Source organism: Hemiscyllium ocellatum, chromosome 9 (assembly GCF_020745735.1).
Source record: "Hemiscyllium ocellatum isolate sHemOce1 chromosome 9, sHemOce1.pat.X.cur, whole genome shotgun sequence".
Taxonomy (NCBI): Eukaryota; Metazoa; Chordata; class Chondrichthyes; order Orectolobiformes; family Hemiscylliidae; genus Hemiscyllium; species Hemiscyllium ocellatum.
The window spans coordinates 100,016,373-100,040,027 of NC_083409.1; positions in this window are offsets into that span (position 1 = coordinate 100,016,373).

Sequence of the window (23,655 nt, forward strand, 5' to 3'; positions counted from 1 at the left end):
TCTCTCCTTCAAATAATTCCCTCTGTCTGCATGGGAGGTGCCTAATCTCTGGTCAGCAGCCCTCATGTAGCGCAGCTCAGCATGGGGCTCAGGTAAGGGTCACCCACTGCAATTGAATTGAATTGAATTTATTGTCACATGTACTGAGGCACAGTGAAAAGCTTTGTCTTGCGAGCAATACAGACAGATCACAGAGTTAAGTAGCATAGATAAGTAAATAATAGGTAAACAGCGGCAAAAACAAAAGCACAGGTACAGACGAATGTTAAGAGTTTGTGAGTCCATTCAGTATTCTAACAACAGTATGGCAGAAACTGTTATGAGTGTATGTTAGGAGAGTGATTCAACTTGCCTTAGTGAGAGTAGTTCTCAAGCCATTCAAAAAGCTGTCATCCAAGTAAACTTGATTAACTCTCCTACTCCCATCTCATTCCCTCCAACAACAATGTGGACCAATTAGATTATACACTGCTGCCACACACAATGCCTCCTTCATCAGCATCTTTCAACCTACAAACTTTACCACTTGGCAAGTCAGGACAGCAGGTGCTAGACAATAACACCACCTGCAGGTTCCCCTCCAAGCCACTCACTATTCAGATCTGAGAATACATTACCTTTCCTTTCAGTGATCCTGGGTCAAAATCCTGGGAATTTCTCCCTATAGGTTTATGCACAGCATGTGGACTGCAGCAGTTCAAGAGGGCAGCTCATCAAGTGAAGGGCAATCATTGATGGCTTTTCTTGCAATGCTGCCAAACCACAAATAAATTTGTAAAATTTAGATTCAATAATAATTTCAGGAGAGAATTGGATAATTACGTGAAAACAAAATAGAATGCAAAGCTGCACTTCAGTCCCACGCTCCTGATATTAGGGCACCCGGTGCGGAGGAGGGAGGGCAGGTCTGAAGACCTCCTTGTGGGTCTGCTCCTGGGCCTGGCCAAACTGGCCATAAACAGGTCCAGGCAGTGGGCCGTGGAGGGGATTGTTAGGGCCGACTGCGTGCCCCTCTTCCGCAGTTACATTAGAGCCCGGGTGTCCTTGGAGAAGGAGCACACGGTGTCCACCAACACCCTGGAGTTGTTCAGGGAGAGGTGTGCGCCACAGGGAGTGGAGTGCGTCATTTCCCCCTCCAACTCTATTTTGATTTAGTCCCTGCCCTCCCCTTCACTGTTTGATCACACAGCATTGCCCTTTGATGTGAAGGGCACTGCTTGTCACTGGCCACTCGGGTGTTTCCTTTAAAAAAAAATAGAATGCAAAGCCATGAGGAAAGTGAGACAAATTGGATCATTCCAAGAGTCAGTACAAAAATGAGGGTTTAATGGCCTCTTTCATGCAACATGCTTCTATAACTGAACATCAAACATGTGGACAGACTTAATCGATATATTTACTGTGATCTTTTTGTTTATCGAATGTGGTTCAGACTAAAGGGCAGAGACTGGTTAAAGCACAGCAGGTCAGGCAGCATCTAAGGAATAGGAAGTTCGATGTTTCGGGCATAAGCCCTTCATCAGGAAGGGCTTATGCCCGAAACGTCGAATTTCCTATTCCTTGGATGCGGCCTGACCTGCTGTGCTTTAACCAGCAACACATTTTCAACTGTGATCTCCAGCATCTGCAAACCTCATTTTTTACCTAAAGGGCAGAGGCAGCAGGTTTGACAGGATTTTTGGAATCCACTCTTTGTTCACTTCAGTAAGCTGACCCTTATCAAGGAGATTACAAATGAGCACCCAATGAATGTTTGTGATGGTGGAAGTTCAGCAGAGTACTACCTCAGCACAAGCCATCCACTTCGCAAAATTAAAGCTCGACAGTGGCACATCCAATGCCATTATGACTATTTTTCAAATTGTCAGCAGTGACTTCATACATAATCTTCAGGTCAGTAAACAATTGTTTGAGGCTTAGAGGTGAGGCAAGGAATAAAGAAAGAAGCTTCAGTCTATGATGAATGCAGCCCACCTCTGACAACTCACAAAGGGCTCAAATGAGAAGACCAGGCCTATTCCACAATGACATTCTATAACAAGTGTCTGCAGAAGTAGAGCTGAAAATGTGTTGCTGGAAAAGCGCAGCAGGTCAGGCAGCATCCAAGGAACAGGAGATTCGACGTTTCGGGCATAAGCCCTTCATCAGGAATGAGCCATTCCTGAAGAAGGGCTTATGCCCGAAACGTCGAATCTCCTGTTCCTTGGATGCTGCCTGACCTGCTGCGCTTTTCCAGCAACACATTTTCAGCTCTGATCTCCAGCATCTGCAGACTTCACTTTCTCCTCTGCAGAGGTAGAAACAAGGAGAGAGGGGACGGCCTAGTGGTATTGTCATTGTACTGTGAATCCAGAGACCCAGGTAATGTTCTTGGGACTGAGGCTCCAATCCACCATGGCGGAATTTGAATTTTTTTTTTAAAAATTGTATTAAGAATCTAATGATGACCATGAATTGATTGTCGATTGGTGAAAAACTAGCTCTTTAATGTCCTTTAAGGAAGGAAACTGCCAGTCTGGCCTACACCATGGGTGGCACGGTGGCACAGTGGTTAGCACTGCTGCCTCACAGCACCAGAGACCCAGGTTCAATTCCCGCCTCAGGCAACTGACTGTGTGGAGTTTGCACGTTCTCCCCGTGTCTGCGTGGGTTTCCTCCGGGTGCTCCGGTTTCCTCCCACAGTCCAAAGATGTGCGGGTCAGGTGAATTGGCCAAGCTAAATTGCCCGTAGTGTTAGGTAAAGGGGTAAATGTAGGGGAATGGGTGGGTTGCGGGTTCGGTGTGGACTTGTTGGCCCGAAGGACCTGTTTCCACACTGTAAGTAATCTAATCTAATCTTCACATGTTACTCCAACCCCACAGCAATGTGGTTGATTCTTAACTGCCCTCTTAAAAATTAGGGAGGGGTAATAAATGCTGGCCAAGCTGGCAATGCCCTCATTCCATGAATGAATAAAAAAACCCTCTAAATCTATCTCATCGAGAGGGATATAAAGCAATTTATCAGAAACCTGAATCCTGGCTGTTCACAATTCTGTTTACTTACTCAGTTCTTCAGAGTGTTGAACTTACATTTCAGGCACTGGGTATGTTTTTGAATTATTTTTTTATTTTTAATGGAGAGGAAATTGTAAGGATGACAAAGATACTGATGCCCAGATTTGTGATGTGCACAGTAGAAACCAGAATTGTTGGCAATACTGAGTAGGTCAGGCAGCATCTGCAGAAAGTGAAATACAGTTAATGTTAACGACCTTGCACCAGAACTGAGGAAAGTTTGGGAATGTCATAGGGGAAGATGGAAAAAGAACAAAAGGCAAGGGTGTGTGGAGGACAGGAGCTAAGGCAAGGTGTATGAAAGCAAGCTTCCACAGATGCCTAATAGGAAATAGGAAGTCAAAACCAGTGAAGTTAGAGGTGAAAAGCAGAAATCCTGTCAAAAAGAACAGACCATCCTCAAGGTGACTATCCTTGGAAGAAAAATAGTCATGAATTCATAAGTAAGTAAAATAGTGCAAAGTTCTGACTATATTGCAATTATTAGCATCCATGCTATTGTGCTCCACAGTTTGTAGTACAGATCTCTGGTGGACTAGCCCGTGTCTCAAGTCTAATGGTAAAGATTAATGCCAGTTGGTTCTGAAAAAAATCAGGTAAATTAGGTCGAAACGCTATGTTCGTCTGAGTCTGTGTTCGAACTGGGCACCAGGTGAGACGAACATCTCTCAGACAAAACCTCCTGCTCATGACTTTGAAAATGGTGGCACATTTGGAAGCACGAGCTTTAGTTAGAATTTGCAAGATATTTGTAGCAAGTGCTTTATTTTCTACTGAGCGAAACAAGTATTGCGTCTCTGTATCTCTTGACAACCAGCATAACTGAATGGCTAGGAGGGGAGGAAAAAAAAAATCAATGTTACAGTCTATATTGATCGGTAAGTAAATAAGAACACAAAGGAATAAGAAACAACTATTAAATCTCTTCATAAATGAGCTTCTAGACTCCAAAGCCACTCTCATCATGAGTTGGAAGAAGCTTTCAATCAAACTTCAGCAACTCTTTGTCGTTATATGGCAACAGCTTTATTTGTGCCTGTGAGTTCCACACATTGTCTGCCTGTTTTCAGCCCAACAGATTGGGCAAGGCAGTTTAATGTATACTGCATAGCCTTTTCATCAACCAGTCACAACTGAGGTGAATTGAAGTGAATATTGCAAACAAATAGAAAGCAAATAAAGGTTTGCATTTATGTAGCATCTTCCATGTCCAGCAGATGGCCCAAAGCTTTATGGTTCCCATCAGAAGGATATTGTGAAACTTGAAAGGGTTCAGGAAAGACTTACAAGATGTTGCCAGGGTTGGAGGATTTGAGCTATCAGGAAAGGCTGAATAGGCTTGGGCTATTTTCCCTGGAGTGTGGAGGATGAGGGGTGACCTTATCGAGGTCTACAAAATCATGGATTGGATAAACAGGACAAGGTCCTTTCCCTGGGATGTGGGAGTCCAGAACTAGAGGGCATAGGTTTAGAGTGAGAGGGGAAAGATATAAAAGGGACCTAAAGAGCGACTTTATCATGCCGAGGGTGGTGCGTGTAAGGAATGAGCTGCCAAAGGATGTAGTGGAGGCTGGTACCATTACAACATTTAAAAGGCATCTGGATGGGTATATGGATAGGAAGGGCTCAGAGGAATATAGGCCAAGTGCTAGCATATGGGACTAGATTAGGTTGGAATATCTGGTTGGTATGGATGAATTGGACCGAAGGGTCTGTTTCCATGCTATATATCTCTATGACTATGACTGTATGACCTGCAGAAAATGTGGCAGTGAATTTGTGCGCAGCAAGCTCCCAAAAAAGCAATGTAATAGCAATCAGATTATCTCTTCTTGTGATGTTGACCAAAAAGTAATTGTTAGCCAGGATATTGGGATTGACATCCCTTCTCTCCTTCAAAATAGCTCCATGGAATCTTTAGAATCGAGAGTGCACCCAGGGCCTGAGGTTAATACCGTATCCAAGACAAATGGCACTTCTGACAGTGCAGTCTTCCCTCAGTCTTGTGTCACATCCGTATTAATTAAGAGCCAATCAGTTCTTTCACCCTGCTCCACCCTTCAGTAAAATTAGGGCTGATTTGATTTTAACCTCAGTTCCACCTTCCTGCTTACCCATGATAAACCTTATCTCCTTCGTTCAGCAAAAATCCAACTAATCTTGTCTTAAAAATATTGAGAGACTCTACCACCACTATCTTTTCAGGAAGGCAGTTCCAAAGACTCACAACATCAGCCAGTTTCTTCTAATCTTTGTCTTAAATAGGTGCCCCCTTCTTTTTAAGCACTGAAGCTGAGTTGTAGATTCTCCAACCAGAGTCAACATTATTTCCACATGCACCCTGTCAAGTCCCCTTAGTATCATTATGTGTTTCAATCAAGTCACCTTTAACTCTACTAACAGATACCGGCCTCTCCTGTCCAATCTTTCCCAAGCATTAGTGTCGGAAAACGTCTCTGAATTACTTCAATGCACTTACATTCTTCCTTATGTAGGGAGGCCAATGCTGCACACTGTATTCCAGATACAGTATGATCTTTTCTCTGTAAAAGTCATGCATAACTTCCCTACTTCTATATTAAATTGGCTACACAATTAAAAATTCTATTTGCCTTCCTAATGCATCCCAACTATTTGCATATCTTGCGCTTGGTCACCCAGATCCCTCTGCATCCCAGAGCTCTGCAATCTCTCACAATTTAAATAATTTGCATTATTTTTAATCTGCCTGCAAAATAGCCAATATCGCATTTTCCACATAATACACCATTTGACAAATCTTTGTCCACTCACCTATCTATATCCTTTTGCAGTGAGAGATGGAAGATTTAGTTGTTACAACCCATGTCGCTACCAACGACATGCATAAAAGTGCATAGATAGTATGAGGAGAGATGGTAAATTAGAACACAGAACCTCAAAAGTTATAATTTCTGATTATTAGAATGAGAATGAGTTCTATTGTCACATGTCCTCAAATGAGTACAGAGGGAAGTGTAGAACTGACCTGGAGGCAAATTGCCAAAGGGTGCTTAAAATTAAAAATCACACAACACCAGGTGATAGTCCAACAGGTTTATTTGGAAGTGTTAGCTTTCGGACAGCTGCTGTAAATCTGTTGGACTATCACCTGGAGTTCTGTGATTTTTAACTTTGTCCAGCCCAGTCCAACACCATGCTTAAAATTAGGGAGATGGATATGTGGCTCAGATTTAGTTCTTGGGGCACTGGCACCAGTATTCGGAATGTCAAGTCATGTATTGTTGGGATGGTCTGCAACTGAATCATGCTGGGTCCAGCATTCATGCAAAGCACAAAACCAAAGAAATAAAGAGGGGTTTGAACGACAGAGTAATTCTCAAAACATAACACGACACTGCACATGCAGATACAGCCAGTGCTGTCAGCAGATTGTGACAGGATGGGACAGGGCTTAGGAAACATCTCCACATGTGCTGATGACCATCACTGTGTTCCGTCCACTGCAACATCATTATCAGTGCATATGTCATTGACGAGTAATCCAGTAGTGAGACAGAGGATAGGGCCCTGGTAGGAATAGGGGCAGAGGCTGAGAGCGGTGGGGGGGGGGAGGGGGGAGGCGGTTTGGAGGTGGGTGGGTTGGGAGGCCAGGACCAGGAGGGGGCAGGAATGTGGCTGTACCAGGTAAGGTGGTGGGTGGGAGGGTTGTACCAGCAGCAGGGGGAGGGTGGGCGAAGTGTACAATGAGCAGGGGATGGGTGGGAGGGTTGTACAAGGAGCAGGAAGTGGGTGGGAGACTTGTACCAGGAACAGGGGGTGAGTGGGAGGGTTGTAACAGGAGCAGGGGGTGGGTGGGAAACTTGTACCAGGAGCAAGGGGTGGGTGGGAGGGTTGCACCAGGAGCAGGGGGTGGGTGGCTTGCACTGTGGGCCAGCATCTGCTTAGTTTGGGGAAACTGTGAATAGATTGGGAGGCCATGGGGAAGTGGGGGGGTGGGGAAGGTGGGATGGGGGGAGTAGAGAGAAAGAAAGGCTGCTGAACAATTTAAACATATTTTAATTCTACCTTGCAGGAAACTTTATTTGACATCTCGGCAGAGCCATTGTAATGAAAGGCGTGTGATTTCACAGAAGTGTTACAATGCAGAAGGTGACCATTTGGCCCTTTGTACCTGCACTAGCTCATTAAATTGGCATCTTTACCTGGTTCCATCTTTACCTTTTTCCCCATATCCTTGCAAATTATTTTTATCTACATCAATCATTTAGTGCCATCTTGAATGCCTCAATGCCAACTTCAGTATCTCACTTTATATATGTGCAGGTATATATTGTCCTGAAAGAGTTTTATCTTTAACTAGATCAATCTTTCCAGAGCTATGATTTTAAACAAATATGTATCTCCTGGAGTGTTAATGGAAGTTTGTTTATATTGTGGGAGGTTTATGACCTGAGAGAGAAAACTATTAAGTTTGCAGAATTGGGGATGAGCAGGCATTTTATAGATTTGGGTGAACAACATTTGAGTCCAGTTTGAAAGAGATCTAACTGGCTCAGAAGCAACTATAGTGTGTCCTAATAAAAGGTATTGTTCAGAGCAGTTAATGGAATAAATTGCCTCAGTGTAAGGGTTGTAGTTTGTGAAATCTCCAAATCAGGAATGTTGGGTTAGGTCTTGGAAGATTATTAAAAGTTGAGAAAGTCTAAGCTCTCAATGGTGTGAAATTTCAAGGGAAATTGCCTCACAGCTCGCAGAACTAGAACTGAGAAAAAGTAGTTAGTTCAAACTATTGATTGGACAGGGAAGGCAAAATCTTCTAGACTTAGATTAACTCTAGTCCCTGGTCATTGGTGAGTAGTTGGGATTTTATTTTGCTGGGTACTTGAATTCTTTAAACTGTGTTATATGTAGATAATTTTTTTTTGTTTTGTTTTTCTTTATTTTGCAGAATACACTTCTGTTTTATTGTTAAAATTAAATCTGCAGCCACACAAGGTTATGCTTCAGTGAAAGACTGACTCAAAAGATATGGTGCTGGAAAAGCACAGCAAGTCAGGCAGCATCCAAGGAGAGGAGAGTTGATGATTCAGACATAAGTTTTTGCTCAAAATGTTGACTCTCTTGCTCCTTGGATGCTACTTGACCTGCTGTGCTTTTGTAGCACCACACTGTTTGACTCAGCCTCTCCAGCATCAGCAGTCCTCACTTCTTTCAGTGAAAGTCTGCTGCAGGAAATTACCAAAAAAAAATGTAATCTGTTGAGCCAGATTTCATTCCAGACTGGATTTTCTAGTCGTAACCTCAGCCTGGATCATTAAACCATTGAGAGAGCAGTTTCGGTTGCTTGAGAATTTTGCCAGTTCTCTTTCTGCTCTACACTGCCAAGAAGTGGCATTCATAGGAAACTGAACCTTTAAACTAAATAGTGAGGGTAAGGGATCACAACTAGAGCGATGAGTCTTATCAAACAGTAAAGAAAGAGTAAGAGAGAAACATGGTAATATGGGAAAATAGGGCCAGAGAGAATAAGCCTAAGAATACACCAACAATCGAGACGAGGTGATACAAAGATAACAAAAAGACAAAACTCAAGGCTCTGTATCTGAATATACATAGCATCCATTAAAAAGTATTCAAATCGATCGTACACAATAAAGTAAATAATTATGATCTTCTAGCCATCACGGAGCCAAGGCTGAGGATGACAAGGATTGGGTCGTGAATATTGAGAGTAGATGGTATTCAAAAGGAATAGAAAGTGAGAGAAAGACGGAGCAATTGTATTGTTAATCACGGATGGCATTTATGCAATAGTTTGGAGTGACCTTCGGGAGATTAAGATGTGGGATCTGTTTGGTTAGCCATGAGGAATAGTGAGGAAAAAAGGTCATTACTGGGAATCGTTGATGGACCTCCTAAGAGTAACCATAATGTAGGCCAAAGAAGCAGGAGAGATAAAGTCAGAAGTGCTGAACAACTCAACAGGTCTGACAGCATCTATGCAGAGAAAAACAGAGTTAACATTCCAAATCCAAAGGACTCTTCTTCATTTCCATATTGAACTCAAAATATGTCAAAAGCTTATAACTTTTCTATCGGACTAACACACATTGGGTTACCTCCATATTATTTGATCAATTGGCATACTCCTGGTTCCACAGGTACAAGTTAATAAAATGTTTCCTGTGCTCCATTTAGAAGTTTTCTTTCTTGGACAAGGGTGTCAGCTTTGATTTTTGTGGTTAAGAATGGGACTTGAACCTGGAAGATTCTGGCTCAGAACCGTGAGTAGACTCATAGTTTCATACAGCACGGAAACAGACCCTTCGGTCCAACCAGTCCATGCCGACCACATTCCCAAACTAAACCAGTCCCACCTGCCTGCTCCTGGCCCATATCCATCCAGACCTTTCCTATTCACGTACTTATCCAATGACTTTTAAACATTATAATTGTACCCACCTCCTCAGAAAGTGCATTGCCCATGCAAACCACCCTCTGTGTAAAGAAATTGCCCCATATATCTTTTTTAAATCTTTACTCGTCTCAACTTAAAAAATGTGCCCCCTGGTCTTGAAATACCCCATCCCAGGGCAAAGACAACTACCACTAACTTGATCTATACCCCTCATTAATTTGTAAACTTCTATATGGTTGCCTGTCAACCTCCTACGCTCCAATGAAAAAAGTCCCAGCCTATTCAGTCTTTCTTTATTATTCAAACCTTCCATACCCAACAACATCCTGAAAAATGTCTTCTGAACCCTCTCCAGCTTATAGAATCATAGAATCCCTACAGTATGATAACAAGCCCTTCAGTGCAGCAAGTCCACACCGACCCTCCGAAGAGTATCCTGCCCAGACCAATTCCCCTATTACTCTATATTTACCCCTGACTAATGCACCTAACCTACCATCCCTGAACACTCTGGGCAATTTCGCATGACTAATTCACCTAACCTGCACATCTTTGGATTGTGGGAGGAAACCGGAGCACCCAGAGGAAACCCATGCAGGCACGGGGAGAATGTGCAAACTCCACACAGACAGTCATCCGAGGCTGGAATCGAACCCTAACCCTGGCGCTGTGAGGCAGCAGTGCTAAGCATTTAATAATATCCTTCCTATAACTAGGGGACCAGAACTGGACACAGTATTCCCGTAGAGACCTCACCAATGTCCTGTACAACCTCAACATGACTTTGCAACTCCTGTACTTAAAGGACTGAGCAATGACGGCAAGCATGCTAAACGCCTTTTTAACCAACCTGTGATGCAGATTTCAAAGAAAATTGTGTACCTGGACTACACTACTCAAGGCTCTACCATTAATTGTATAAGCCCTAACCATGTTTGTTGTCCCAAAATGCCATACCTCGCATTTATCCAGATTGAACTCCATCTACTATTCTTTCTCATTGACTATTTGATCAAGATCCCTTTGTAATCTTAGAAAACATTCTTCACTGTCTGCTGTACCACCAATTTCGGTGACCTCCATAAACTTACTAACCATGTCTTCTATATTCTCATACAAATCATTCATATAAATGACAAACTGAAAAGGACCCAAAACTGATCCCTGTGGAACACTGCTGTTCACAGGCCTCCAGTTCAAAAAGCACTGTCCGCCACCACGCTCTACCTCCTGCTGTTAAGCCAATTATATATCCAATTGGCAAGCTCACCCTGAATCCCATGTGATTGACCTTTATTAATTAGTCTATCATGTGGAACATTGTTAAAGGCTTTACTAAAGTCTCAGTAAACAGCGTCTACTGCTCTGCCCTGATCCCTCAGCACTGGATTTTCCTGGTGGACTCTGACTGACTAACCCCTCAGTACTGGGTACTCACAATGGTCACTCACTCACTGATCCCTCTGGGTACTCACAATGGTCACTCACTCACTGATCCCTCTGGGTACTCTCAATGGTCACTCACTCACTGATCCCTCTGGGTGCTCACAATGGTCACTCACTCACTGATCCCTCAGTACTGGGTACTCTCAATGGTCACTGATTGACCAACCCCTCAGCACAGTGATTCTCTTCATGGTCACTCACTGACCACACTTACGCAGTGGTCCATCTGGTGGTCACTCCATGACTGACACCTAACACAATGTTCCCTCCCAGTGGTCACTCACTGACTCCTTACACAATGGGCCATCTCAGTGGTACCCACTCACTGACTCCTTACACAGTGGTCCATCCGATGGTCACTCCATGAGTGACCCCTCACAAAATGGTCTGTCCACATGGTCATTCACTGACTGATCCCTCACACATTGGGCCATGTCAGTGGTCACTCACATGATGATCCTTCCCAGTGATCACTACCAACTGAACTACACCTGATTCTTGATTTTAATGGTTAATTCACTTAAAATGCATATTTTAAATCAGATAAAAAATTGTTGTTGTTTTACATGCAGTAAACTATATCTCATTAACCTTAAAAGACTTTGTCTAGTTAGAACAGAAGGTGGCTTTCTTCGACCACACTAAACCAAGGAGGTCCTTGTAGTTTCCTGCAGTAAAAGACAATGATTGTGAGCAGAAGCTTTGACTCACTTGGGAGCCAAAGGATCTACTCCTGCTTCGAGTTCAAATCTGTGTTAAGACCCCAACCTGTCTGTGAGTTGTTCTGAGCGTGACTGGATGCACAGAGGGAACTACATGTACCATGTGCCAACTCCATTTGCTGATATCACTAATCAACAAATGCTTGAGAGTTTCTACACACCTAGTTCCTTCACTGCTGTTTACGTGAGACAAGGTAAAACAATATTTCGTCGTCAGTTACAGAGCAACTCTTAACAGAGGAGCACAACCCATTTCAAACGATCAGACCCTTGCCCCATGTTCTAATTTCCACAGCCAATGGAAACTAACTCTCAGTTTGAACCCTGTTGGAATCTTGCATGTTTCAACAAGATCACCTCTCATCTTCTTAAATTTCAGGGCTAAGTTATTCAGCTTCCCAATCATGACAGCTTCAGATATGTAACTCCATGTTAAAGGTGCTATACCAATGCAACTTGCTGTTGGTCTGCTCTCATTCTTTTGAAGGATACCCACAAATCGTCCATTTATCTGATTTTCCATCTGTCTCAGATGATGTCATGCAGCAAATCAACTCCTTCGGGCTTGGGGGAGCTGGAGAAACCACTCCACGAGAAGTCGGTTTTGCCTCAAATACCGTGTGCCAAGTGTTGGCGCGGGATGTCATTTTTGGTCTTGGTACCTGTTGCTAAGCTGGTTCGTCTGTGGAATGAACTTCCTGAGGAAGTGGTAGATACAGGTACAATTACAACATTCAAAGGACATTTAGAGAAGTCCATGGTTAAGAAATGTTTGCAGGGATACAGGCCAAATGCAGTTTAGTTTGGGATTATGGTCAGCGTGGACTGGTTAGACCAGTCAGTTTCTGTGCTGTATGGTTCTGTAACTCTATGCTGTAGCTACCAATCATCATGGTGGCACATGCCAGCCCATAGATGGTGTCACTATTTCCTTCTGTCGTCGGTTCATGTCTCATGAAGATCAATGTTTAGGGTTTTCATGTATTCCTTCAAGTGGAGCTTTGAGTATCCTACTGGTCATCTGACTTTGGCTACCTCTCCGTACAGAAAACCCTTCGGCCTAAGGATACAGAGTGGGCCATTATGGACTAAGATGAGGAGAAATGTCTTCACCCCGACAGTGGTGAGTCTGTGGAATGGTCTGCTACAGAAAGCAATTGAGGCCAAAACATTGAATGTTTCGAGAAGGAGTTAGGTATAGTTATCATTATTAAAGGGAATCAAAAATTTGGGGAGAAAGCAGGAACAGGAGACTGAGTTGGGTGATCAGCCATGAACATATTGAATAGCAGGCTCAAAGGGCCAAATGGCCTACTCCTGCTCCTATTTTCTATGTTTTTATCTGTGACCGTGTTCCATCTGAGAAAATGTCAAAGGTACCTCTGCTGTATAAATACCGCATACCCAGGAGATCTGCTTTCAAGATGACCAATGTATTCAAGACCTCCTGTTCCCTGGCTACAGTTTTCTTACATTCAGGGGAAACAGGGCATGAGACAGTCAGTTCTGAGAGTCTGGGCAGCTGAATTTTCATGTGGGTGACAAAACATCATCAATATGGTCAAGGCGGCTGTCCTGTGGTCTTCGTTCACAGTCAGAGACATCGCCATCTGCCTGAGTTTTGGAGGTCAGCTCCTTCCATATATTGTGAGGAAGGCTAAGGTCAGAAACATGCAGAAGGGATAACTCACAAATGTGGGAGCTTAGACAGAGCTCTCTTTCACCCCATTCTTCATCTGGATACTATCAGTTGTGATGGGGGCAAACTATGCTCCCATAGACAGAGAAGATGAGATTTTTTTTAAAAAAAAACATAAACTGCTAGTAATGAGACCTGAACACACCTGAACTCTGACTTGTGTTCAGGGAGATTTTGATGTGAACTTATACCCAACAATAATGAGGAATGTGACGATGCATAAGATCAGCTGACACTCAAGTTGGTGTCCCCTTCTCAGGTGGCACCATATCAGCACGTCAAGGTCCCACTGCGATAAACAGCTCCAAAACTTCAAGCAAACAGTTCCCCAAGTATCAGTGCAGGGAAATCTGGGGAGATTATTCTTAAGGGTCAACTTTCTGACAAATGCCATACTGGCTGGCCAGGTGGCGGAGGGCTAATTTCTCCACCAACTGTGCCAACTACTTAGGGATAAGCCAGCTCGAGAAGGGATGGAAAAGTTCACAACTCAAACGTGTTGCAAAGAAACAGGCTTGGAAAGCACATTCATTCAAGCATGACATCCAACCACAGACTATAAAGTTATGCTAATTTTAATATGTACCATGGTCTTTCATATGCCAAAAAATAGTGACAGTTCTGTCAAAGAAAAGCAAACTGAATATCTTCAATTCTCTGAATATAATCAGTTAGTGCAGCTTCTTAAGCAGACTCTGCAAACTCTGCATGCACTGAGCTAGCTAGCTGACAATGGCTGTAAAACCCTAACTGTGAGCGTGCTTGGTATTATTCACTGTTGTCAATGCTTCACTGTTACTTACTTGCCTTCATTTCAATCCATCTTGCCATCATTAATAGTCAATTGGCAAGGGCGGGGGGTGGGGTGAAGAATCCTGGACTTGTTCTTTCTTCTTCCACTCAACATGAGATCAATCTAAAATGTCTGCATCACTCACAGAGAACTACATTAAATATTCAATTCAAATGTTTGGCAGAATGAATAGTTTTAGATATAAATCCTCTCCTTACTGCCTATTACAAAGACACTCAGACCTCCAGTGTGTCCATCTGAAATCTTTGCGCTCTGCAAATTTTACATTTCCATGAAGCATCCCTTACTGCACCTGCACCACAAGGGAAAAATTCATGCCCGCTTTCGATACCATTTGTATAACTCACCCAAGATTTTTCACACCATTTCCAGAATAAGGTTTTAGCTGTCACAACCTGTTTTTGACTTTCCAAGTGTCAATTTTTAAATTTGGAAAAGAACTAGGAACCAGCAGCGACAATGAATGGGGTGATTATTGCCATGTTTTACTACATCCTTTCCAATCTGTTTATCTAGTTTGATCTAGGTTGTCCTTAAAACCAACACTGAGAGGATAATATGGTCCTAATCTGTCTGACCTTCTAAAGTTCACCATTAATTATTTCAACACCGTAGAAGTTTATGCAATAAATGGTATTTTCATTTTTGATTAAGTGCTTCCACCCAGGACCTCAGGAATTAACAGCGTGGAGCTGCACATTGCTTCATAAATTGCTAACAATTTGGATTATGGCATAATTAAATGGCATTCTGCCATGTTAGAAGTGATCTACGAAGGCAACTTATAGCTGCTGGAATCTGCAAACTGCAGATAAAAACTTTGTTCATACCTGTTATAGATGATTAATTTTTCAATAGTTCTTCACTGTTTCTGATATGGACGAATAACTACTCGTGCGATCAACTACCATTTCAAACAAGGGGCTGTAGGGAAGAACAAGCCATAGCGATCACCTTCTCAAACACTGCTTCACAATGTACTTGCCATTTATGTTTGAGTTAAGAAAATGTATACCCTTTAATTTTACTCACATAACCTTTTGCCTTTATATCTCGCAAGAAATGTATTTTATATTATACAATGTCGTAATAACTGTTCATTCAATTCACAGTAAAGCACTGTCTTATATGTATGTACCAGAGATCACTTACTGTGTTCAGTGCTTGTCATTTCTAGCTGAAGACTAATAGTTATGGCACCCTCTATCTGTGTAGTGAGGGATTGTATCACATGAGTTGGTGTAGACTTATAGAGATATATAGCACGGAAACTGACCCTGCAGTCCAATCATCCATACCAACCAGATATCCGAAATTAATCTAGTCCCATTTGCCAGCATTTGGCCTATATCCCTCTAAACCATTCCTATCCATATACCCATCCAGATGCCCTTTAAATGTTGTAAATGTACCAGCCTTCACCACTTCCTCTGGCAGCTCATTCCATACACTCACCACCCTCTGCAGGAAAATGTTGCCTCTTAGGTCACTTTTAAATCTTTCCACTCTCACCCTAAATTCATGCCTTCTAGTTCTGGGCTCCCCCAACTCAGGGAAACGACCTTATCTATTTACCCTATCTATGCCCCTCCATGGTTTTATAAACCTCTACAAGGTCACCCCTCAGCCTCTGACACTCCGTGGAAAATAGTCTCAGTTGACTCATCCACAATGAGGAAAAGAAAACTTTACTCATTGGGTTGAGAAGATCTGTTAAGGTAATGCTTCCCATCATTTCCTACATTAAGCAGAAGTGAAAAACGTGCACAACAGAGTATTTTCCTTCAACCTGCAATAGCCAACTGACCGCATTCAAACAAAAAAAACTCAACTTTTACAGCTCTTTCATAAATTCCTAAAGTACAGCAAACATTTTTGCCTCAAAGTAAAATTGGAACAGATATGGAAATATACTGTTGTATATCAGGAGAAAGTGAGGACTGCAGATGCTGGAGACCAGAGCTGAAAATGTGTTGCTGGAAAAGCGCAGCAGGTCAGGCAGCATCCAAGGAGCAGGAGAATCGACGTTTCGGGCATGAGTCCTTCTTCAGGAATGAGGAAAGTGTGCCAAGCAGGCTAAGATAAAAGGTAGGGAGGAGGGACTTGGGGGAGGGGCGTTGGAAATGCGATAGGTGGAAGGAGGTTAAGGTGAGGGTGATAGGCCGGCGTGGGTGTGGGACCGGAGAGGTCACGAAGAAGATTGCAGGTTAGGAAGGTGGTGCTGAGTTCGAGGTTTGGAACTGAGACAAGATGGGGGGAGGGGAAATGAGGAAACTGGAGAAATTTGAGTTCATCCCTTGTGGTTGGAGGGTTCCCCGATGGAAGATGAGGCGCTCCTCCTCCAGCCGTCGTGTTGCTATGGTCTGGCGAAGGATGAGTCCAAGGACCTGCATGTCCCTGGTGGAGTGGGAGGGGAGTTGAAGTGTTCAGCCACGGGGTGGTTGGGTTGGTTGGTCCGGGTGTCCCAGAGATGTTCTCTGAAACGTTCCGCAAGTAGGCGGCTTGTTTCCCTAATATAGAGGAGGTCACATCGGGCATAGCAGATGCAGTAATTGATGTCTGTGGAGATGCAGGTGAATTTGTGGCGGATATGGAAGGATCCCTTGGGTCCTTGGAGGGAAGTAAGGGGGGAGGTGTGGGCACAGGGTTTGCATTTCTTGCGGTTGCAGGGGAAGGTGCCAGGAGTGGAGGTTGGGTTGGTGGGGGATGTGGAACTGACAAGGGAGTAGCCGGGCGTAGAGGTTGGGTTGGTGGGGGATGTGGACCTGACAGTATCTCAGTCAGGATAAAATCCAAACACCGTGGGTTAAAGTTCCACTTTAAGGACACGAGCACTGAATTGCCACTCCAATATTGTGTTAAATGAGTGCTGCTGGAGATGTTAAATTAAGGTCTTTTTTTTCTCTCAGATGGTCATAAAAGATCCTGTGCTTTTTGAAGAGCAACTCAGCTTTCCTGACCAATCATTATCCCTCACCCTGTGAACAAATCACATTACCTGGTCATTTACCTTAATGCCATCACTGGAACCTTGCTGAGTATAAATAGACTGTTATAGTTCCTAAATTTTAATGTAACTACACTTTATAAATACATAGTTAGCTATAAAGAACTTTGGGACATTCTCAGATCGTGAAAGGCACTACATGAAATCCAAGTTTTCCTTTATTTCAAAGATGTGTGCAGATATAACCAAAACAAAACGAGGTGATGGTGCATTTACATAATACATGTTGAAAATGTAGATTTTAGGATATGAATTAATTATTTTGTTTTAAATGTTTGTTAGCACCTCAATGCTATTTGCAGAAGTCACCCAAGACTGAAGGGGTCAGGATGAACTGATTAGGAGAATAGCTGTCATATTAAGTCATTAAGTTACTGAAACTCTATTTAAAACTATGAGCACAGGGTGTGGGAAATACTGATGGAAGCAGGATGCCACATCTGCAGCAATCACAGTAACTGCTGGGGGTGGACAGAACTGTTTGTCCAGTTCTCCACTGCATTTACGATTACTTCAGAACAATTCATCAGAGCAACAAGCAGTGCAAGTTCCAGCAGACACCAACTTGCAAACACTTAACAAATGGATTCCAGAAACTAGAAATAAGAACAATCTAAACAACGCTTTCAAGTAAACAGACCCTCTGACTTGAGTTCTGCAAATCAGTTAATAAAAGGAATCAGGATAAAGAGATATAAAGATCAACCTATAAATTGAAGAATCTTTCAAAACTGTTCTATTTAAATCAATGGTTTGGGAAAACTCCGCTGCAGTGGTCTCAAATGTCCACTTGTCTGGTCTTCATGAACTTGGAAACTGACCCATACATGTTTCTTTTTAAATCTTAACTTTTTGGGATACATCTATTATTTCTAATCTGTGTGCATGTGTGATGTATTACTATCTCTTTGCACATTTACTAAGTAATAAACTATTTTTGTTAATTGAAGGAAGTTTGGTTAAACTGCCCCTTGGAAATCACATGTTAATTTACGTCTGGACGAAACAGATCCCAAAGGGAAGGGATCCTTTCTAAATGAACGTTTTTGCAAGTAGCTGAGCCCGGGGGGTGTGAATAAGAAGGGGGTCTAGTTCAGTCCTCCTCTCCTGGGTGTTGAACAGTTTGCGGTGTTCCCTCTAGAACCGTAATGAATTGGAGAACATCGCCCAGGATTTGGTCAACACAGGATTGAGCACTGAGGCTACTGAGTGGAAACTCTCAAGTAGAACACTCCTGGGATTAGTGCTGAAGCTGCACAAAATGAAGGCATAAAATTCATAGCTCAAGAACACTTCGGGCTACAAAATGGTTGTGGACATAACCATTGGTCCTTGCTCAAAAAACTCTCAGCCCCTGCTCTCAATCTAGAATCACATCAATTTTCAAACATTAAAATCGGGTCGTAAGGGACGCAGTTCCATAATCACTCACAAGAGTTCAACAATTTATTCAATTAAGAATCCTAATGCATATTCAATTGATTGTTTGTGCTGAAGACCTGACCTCCACAAACTTGCCACACACCTAGCCAAGTTGTTCCAGTGCAGTTATAAAATTGGCATCTACTCAACAATGTCAAAAATTGCCCAAGTGTGTCCGATACCCAAAATGTGAAGGAGCCGGTGCTGGACTGGGGTGGACAAAGTTAACAGTCACACAACACCAGGTTATAGTCCAACAGGTTTATTTGGAAGCTTCCATTGTACGAGAACCTGGTGTTGAGTGATTTTTAACTCTATACACTTAAAGTAGGACAGATTGAACCCCAAACTGCTGATGAAAAGCTTATGCTCAAAACATTGACTCTCCTGCTCCTCAGATGATGCCTGACCGGCTGTCCTTTTCCAGCGCCACACTTTTTGACTCTGATCTCCATCATCTGCAGTCCTGACTTTCTCCCAACCAGTTACTGCCTTATTTCCAGTCTCAGTATGAACAGAAAGTCTCATCAACAGTGCCGTCAAGCAGCATACACTTAGCAGCAACCTGGTCAGTGATGCCCAGTTTAGTGTCTGCCAGGGCTACTCAGCTCCTGACCACATTGCAGCCTTGATTCAAACATGGATGAAAGAATTGAATTCCAGATGAGGTAAGAGTGACAGCCCTTGGTGTCAAGGTCATATTCAACTGAGTGTGGCATAAAGGAGCCCCAGCAAAACTGGAATGAATGGGATTCCAACAAATCTCTATTGGTTGGAATCATAGCTGGCACACAGGAAGATGATGGTGCATTGTAGGAGGTCCATCATCTCAGCTTCAGGATGTCGCTGCAGGAGTTCCTCAGAGTAATGTCCCAAGCTTAAACATCTTCCTTCCATCAAAAGTGTGGAAGTTTGATGATGATCACACAATGTTCAGCACCATTTGCAATTCCTCAGACACTGGAGTAGCCCATGTTCAAACGTAACAAGGCCTGGATGATATCCAAGCTTGAGCTGACAAATGGAAAATAACATTCACGTCACATAATAAATACCAGTCAAACAACCATCTACGTTATGAGACAATCTAACCACTGTTTCAAGACATTCAATGGCATTACCATCACTGAATTTGCCACTAATATCAGCCTGGGGGTTACCATTGACAAGAAACTCTACTGGATTCACCATATAAATATAATGGCTACAAAAGCAGATCAGAGGCAAGGAATACTACAACGAGTAACTCACCTTCTCATTCGACAAAGCCAGTCTACCATCTACTAGGCACAAATTAGGAGTGTGATGGAACACTTTCCACTCGCCTGGACAAATACAGCTCCAACAGTACTCAAGAAGCTTGAAAACACCCAGAATAAAGCAGCCCGCTTGACTGGCACCGCACCCACAGGCATCCACTCCCTTGGCCACTGGGGCTCAGTAGCAGCAATGTGTACCATCTACAAGATGCACTGCAGGTATTCACTAAAGATGCTCACACAGCACCTTCCAAAGCCACAACCACTTCCATCTAGAAGGACACTGTGGCTGGAACACCACCACCTGCAAGTTCCTCTCCAAAATACTCACTCTCCAAAACAGTGGAAATACATCACCATTCCTTTCCTGTCCCTGGATCAAAATCCCGGAATTCCTTCCTCAGCAAATTTGTGGGTTTACCTGCAGCACATGGACTCCAGTGATTCAAGGAGGCAGTTCATCACCAACTCCTCAAGAACGTGGGCGGCATGGTGGCACAGCCTCACAGCGCCTGAAACCCGGGTTCAATTCCCGACTCAGGCAACTGACTGTGTGGAGTTTGCACGTTCTCCCCTGCGTGGGTTTCCTCCGGGTGCTCCGGTTTCCTCCCACAATCCAAAGATGTGTGGGTCAGGTGAATTGGCCATGCTAAATTGCCCGTAGTGTTAGGTAAGGGGTAAATGTAGGGGTATGGGAGGGTTGCGCTTCGGCGGGTCGATGTGGACTTGTTGGGCCGAAGGGCCTGTTTCTGTAAGTAATCTAATCTAATCTAGGGAAGGGCAATAAATGCTGGCCCAGCCAGCACTGTCCATGTCCCATGAATGAAACAAAGGGTTGCTACCCAGCTTATACAGGGATCAGCAATTGCTACTTTCCATAATTACCTGTGCAAACAGTCAAGATAATATCCCCAGCCAGTAACTGAAAAATCGACCTTAAATAGACATCATGTACTTAAAAGTCTGCTGTGTAATGAAATGTATTCCTTTTTGCAGAGACCCTCAATTGCAGACAGCATTACATATTTAATACATTGTTGTTACAATAATGTTCTTTATGTTTTATTATAAAAGAAATCTACCTGCACAATTGTTTAAGTACATTAAATTCATAATTTTAGGGTTTGGATGATACTAAAACCAGAAGAGCGAAATTCAAGTAATCACCAAACAAAAAAATCTGAATATTTAGTTCAACACCATTGTCTTGTGGTTTTACTTCACATTTCTCAGGTTTAAGTTACAAAAGAGAAGATTTTAAATTTGTTTGCTTGACACATGTTTTTTCACTCTGCACATTGCCACCGATAACTTTAAATATGGGAATTGCTCTACTTGATAGCAAATGTAACTCCTTCACTGAAAAAAAAACTGGTGACAGAAAGCAGGAAACTACATTTTAAGCCAGTTAGCTTAAAATCTGTCAAAGGGAAAATGTTAGTAAAATTGAAGGGAATCAGACATAGCCAACGTGTTTGTACGTAAGGGAAATCATATTTAAGCAAGTTTATTGGAGTTCTTTCAAAAAGTAGCATGTACAGTACTCCATATAGAACTGTAGAAGGTAACAATGGAAAGTGAAGGCTCATGGTGTAGGGAATAACATGTTTGTGTGGAGTGAGGAGTGGGAAAGTAACATGATACTATTTCGGCATAAAGTTTCTTTTTCCAGAGTTAAAATGTAATGAATCGTGTGCCACAAGATTCAGAGCTGAAACACAACTTTTTACAGTTTACAAAAACGACTTGGATGAAGGGACTAAGACATGATTTCTAAAGTTGCTGACAAACAGAAAATAGGGAGGATAGGAACTGTGGAGAGGATGCAAGGAGACTATAAAGAAATACAGGTAGATGGACAAAGGTCTGTCAAATTTCTTTTATTCCCCTCTTAGGTGCCATAGTGGCTCAATGGTTAGCACTGCTGCCTTCCAGCACCGGGACCCAGGTTTGATTCCAGCCTCAGGTGACTGTATGGAGTTTTACATTCTCCCTGTATCTTTGTGGGTTTTCTCTGGAAACCAGATTCTGGATTAGTGGTGCTGGAAGAGCACAGCAGTTCAGGCAGCATCCAAAGTGCAGCGAAATCGACGTTTCGGGCAAAAACCCTTCAGCAGGAATAAAGGCAGTGAGCCTGAAGCGTGGAGAGATAAGCTAGAGGAGGGTGGGGGTGAGGAGAAAGTAGCATAGAGTACAATGGGTGAGTGGGGGAGGGGATGAAGGTGATAGGTCAGGGAGGAGAGGGTGGAGTGGATAGGTGGAAAAGGAGATAGACAGGTAGGACAACTCCGGACAAGTCATGGGGACAGTGCTGAGCTGGAAGTTTGGAACTAGGGTGAGGTGGGGGAAGGGGAAATGAGGAAACTGTTGAAGTCCACATTGATGCCCTGGGGTTGAAGTGTTCCGAGGCGAAAGATGAGGCGTTCTTCCTCCAGGCGTCTGGTGGTGAGGGAGGGGCGGTGAAGGAGGCCCAGGACCGCCATGTCCTCAGCAGAGTGGGAGGGGGAGTTGAAATGTTGGGCCACGGGGCGGTGTGGTTAATTGGTGCGGGTGTCCCGGAGATGTTCCCTAAAGAGATCTGCTAGGAGGAGCCCAGTCTCCCCAGTGTAGAGGAGACCGCATCGGGAACAACAGATACAATAAATGATATTAGTGGATGTGCAGGTAAAACTTTGATGTATGTGGAAGGCTCCTTTAGGGCCTTGGATAGAGGTGAGGGAGGAGGTGTAGGCACAGGTTTTACACTTCCTGCGGTGGCAGGGGAAAGTGCCAGGATGGGAGGGTGGGTTGTAGGATGGCGTGGACCTGACCAGGTAGTCACGGAGGGAACGGTCTTTGCGGAAGGTGGAAAGGGGTGGGGAGGGAAATATATCCCTGGTGGTGGGGTCTTTTTGGAGGTGGCGGAAATGTTGGCGGATGATTTGGTTTATGCGAAGGTTTATAGGGTGGAAGGTGAGCACCAGGGGCATTCTGTCCTTGTTACGGTTGGCGGGGTGGGGTCTGAGGGCGGAGGTGCGTGATATAGACGAGATGCATTGGAGGGCATCTTTAGCCACTTGGGAAGGGAAATTGCGATCTCTAAAGAAGGAGGCCATCTGGTGTGTTCTGTGGTGGAACTGGTCCTCCTGGGAGCAGATATGGCGGAGGCGGAGGAATTGGGAATACGGGGTGGCATTTTTGCAAGAGGTAGGGTGGGAAGAGGTGTAATCCAGGTAGCTGTGAGAGTCGGTGGGTTTGTAAAAAATGTCAGTGTCAAGTCGGTTGTCATTAATGGAGATGGAGAGGTCCAGGAAGGGGAGGGAGGTGTCAGAGATGGTCCCGGTAAATTTAAGGTCAGGGTGGAATGTGGGATGGCAAGTGAAGCCTATTAAATTTTGTTATTCCCTGATGGGTTGTGGGCACCACTCGCTGGGCCAGCATTTATTGTCCATCTAAATGGCGATTGATTGCTAAACTGAGCTGCAGGGAGATCCAGGTCTCCTCAGGCATGAGTCGCAAAATGCTAATATGCAGGCCCAGCAAATAATGATGAAAAGTTAATAGAATTCAATTGTTCATTGTGGGGGGAATTGGATATGAAAGTAGGAAGGTTATCCCTCCACTGATGAGACCACATCTGGAGTACTGTGTACAGAATTGATTTCCTTATTTGAGGGAATTAAATGCTTTGAAAGCAATTCAGAGATGGTTCCCTAGATTATTGCCTGAAATGGGCTGTGTTATTAGGAAATAATAATTCCTAATTGTTGGACAAGCTAAGCTTGTGGCTATCGATGTTTAGAAGAGTAAGGGCCAGTTTGAAACATTTAAGATCTCAGCAGGGAAGTTG